This window comes from Nelumbo lutea, chromosome 1 (assembly GCF_056320005.1).
Source record: "Nelumbo lutea isolate HS-2025 chromosome 1, American lotus-T2T, whole genome shotgun sequence".
Lineage (NCBI taxonomy): Eukaryota > Viridiplantae > Streptophyta > Magnoliopsida > Proteales > Nelumbonaceae > Nelumbo > Nelumbo lutea.
In genome coordinates, this window is record NC_142684.1 from 38,546,389 (window position 1) to 38,549,810 (window position 3,422).

Here is a 3,422-nt window from a genome sequence, read left to right on the forward strand (position 1 = left end):
TCTTATGTTGGTTCTGACGTTCGAGAAGTTGGACAAAACTGCTAAGAACCCTGCTCCGGATCATCCAGGTGATAGGGCTTCTGAGGCCCAAAGAAGAAAGTATCAAGAATGGAAAATGAAAATTTCTCTTGCCCGGTGTTATATTATAGCCTCTTTAGACAATCCGATACAATGACAATTTGATAAGATCAAAGTGTCTAAGGATATATTGGATAGTCTGAAGACTATTTATGAAGAGCAAAACCATTCTACTCGACAAAAGGTCTTAAAACTATTTATGACTGCACAGATGACCGAGAACCAATAGGTTCATGACCATTGTCTAAGGATGATGGGTTATATCAATGAACTGGAAGCTCTCGGGTCAGGGCTAGTTCATGACACCAAAATTGATGTTGTCCTCAATTCCTTGCCTCCATCCTTCAATCTTTTTATCATAAATTACAACATGAATAAGTTAAATGTTAGCCTTCAGGAACTCAACAATATTTTGCAGAGGGCTGAAGAACTGATCAAGAAGAATAAGCTTCTAGCCATGCTTGTTGAAGTTGGCAAATCAGGCAAAAAAATTTGAAAGGCTAAAAGGAAGGCTTAGAAGAAGGGTAGCAAAACTAAAAAGCAGAAGAAAGATAAGGCATCAGATACCTGTCACTTTTGCAAGCAAACCGGCCACTGTAAGAGGAATTGTCCTCAATACCTGGAGATTAAGAAATAAGGTACATTCGATTCTTTCATCATAGAGACCAAGCTGTTGGTCACTTCTGCTTCTTGGTGTATTGACTCCTAGACTTTGACTCGTGCATGTAACTCACTGCAAGGGTTCAAGATAAGCAAAAGACCGAGTGATGGAGAAGTGTACTTTACTTGGGGACTTCTGCAACTATTGCAGCTATGGCCATAGGCATTGTTGAATTAGTTTTCAAAGAAAGAATTATTGTACTGAAAGATTATCTTTTCATACCTAATTTAAGAAGAAATTTGATTTTTGTCTCAAAATTATGCATGAATGGTTATTCTATTTTCTTTAATAATGTGATTACTATTAAATGGAATAACAAATTCCTAGCATATGGGGAACTTGAGAATGGTCTCTATGTTCTCCATCCCTCTCTGGAAGCAAACATTATCGAAACTACATCAGAAATAATCCCCAAGAAAAGAAACCATGATACAGTTAGTCCCACGTGCCTGTGTCATTACCGACTTGGCCACATTAACAAGGATCATATCACAAGGTTGGTAAAGGATGGTGTTAGACAGTGTATGCCCTTAGCTCTAACTAGAATGATGTAAATTATGACATTTATTGTGATGTATGGATCATTGTGACACTAGTAAGTGCACTAGCCACTCAAGTAATAGAGTAGTGAGTAGAGTATCATCCCACGAGGACTTATGTAGCAACTACTAGCAATAAATCAGTCTACTATTATCTGATCAGCCGAAATGTAATACTAATGAAAATCTAAAATTTTAACTGCAAAGTTATCTCTAACACATTGGACCAAACACCTTGTATGCAAGTGAGGAGACAAGCTAAAAATGCATAGAAAAATAAATTTAGCAACTAGTTTTCTAGGCAATTCGAGTAGAATAGGATTCAACCTTGGTTTGGTGAAATCCCAAAGCAATGAACAGCCTCTCTCAAGTGCATGTTCAATCTATGCATGAGTTATAGTCCTTATATCTTTATCAAGGATCTAATCACCATGCATGCATTCAGATCTAGCAATTCTAGGGCTTCATTTCAGCTGAATTGATGATCATCAACTAAGCAGAATGAACACTAACCAAATTGTGCAAGTTATCTCTAACCTTGCACTCAATTCAGCTCTTGATTGGCAGATATGAATTCTTAGAGCCTTTCTTAAGCACTCTAGAAATTCCAAGAAAGAGGAACAAATCAGCCAGACTAAATTAAAGCTACCTGAATTCTTTCTAGTATTACAAGTTCATGATCTGAAATCACATCTGATTTAAAAAAAAAAAAAACCAGTTCGGATCTCACTATTTCATGATCTGAATTTATAGATCTGAGATTGGAAAATAGCAATTCAGACCTTGTAAATTCATGATCTGAAATTTTAGATCTGAGATTTCAGACTAGCAGTTCGGCCAACAAACCACAATTAAAATTCCAAACAAGAAACTTCAAGATTGAACCTACTTTACTCGAATGAACTTAGAAAACAAATTACAAAATTGAGTTTACATAAAACAAGCTTTGATTACAACAAGAAAGTAAAATTCGATGGAGAAATTATATAAGTCTTAACTGAATTCAATTACCAAATGGTGCAGAAATCAAGTGAGGATGAAACCCTTGATCTCCAATTGCTTTCTCCCCCTTCGAATTCAGATTCTTCTTCTCTTGAAGTTGCTTGTTCCTCCTCTCTTCTCCTTTCTTACGTATCTCTCTTTCTTTTTCTCTCTTAGAACAAGAGCTCAAGGAGAGTTTGAAATCAGATGTTGGACCCCTTTTCCCTCTCTAGAGGCCTCCTTATATAGGCTTTCAAGGAAGCTCTTGCCTCTTCTCGAAGTCTCTAGATGTGGGTGTATTACACCCCTCATGAACCTTCTAGAGTGATCCCTCATTCTCTTCAAAAAACTTCTAAGAGTTGCCGCCCCTAACTCCCTTTGGGCTATTATTTGGGCTGCAACTTAGCTTGCTTTTGAGCACATGTAGGCTGCACTCTAGGTTATTATTTGGGTTGAAACTAGGTTGGGCCAAAATTTTCTTCTTGCTAGGCTTCTTCCTTTTAGTTTTCCAAAGAGTTAGCTTGCATTACTTGGGCCGAATGGAAACTCCCTTGCTCTCAAGGCTAGGCTGGGCTGAACTTGATAAATTTTAGGCTTTCTTTTCTTACTTTTGCCTTCTTTTTCTCAAGTTTGCTGCCCCTGAAATCTTTATTGTAATTAAGCTAAAAATAGGGCAAAATTTAATTAAATCAGCATAAAATTTCATGCAAAAACCTCATAAAAATATAGATAAATTGTAGGTTCATCAAATACCCCCACACTTAAGCTTTTGTTGTCCTCAAGCAAAGATATCAGCCATAAACTATACATTCCCCCTTTCTGTTCTCACTATTTACCTGGTGAACTTTTTAAGATAGAAATGCATTGAGTAGTCAAGAAACTGTTATAAGTGCTCAACTCTTATTCTTGTAAATTACCATTTAACATATATAAGATCCAATGAAAGGAGAATATGAATTTCATGAAAGTCCAGCCTTCACTCCCAATCAATATATAATTCAGCTCCTTAATTGTCAAAGTTAATAATCAAATTACACTAAGTTTCACATCTGTAACTTTGTCTTAATGAGAGTTCAACTTAGTATGCCCACTTGGACCTGAACTGTCACCATCATTACTCATTTCTAGGGGTGAGTGCATTTTATGCTCCATCTCACCCTTTT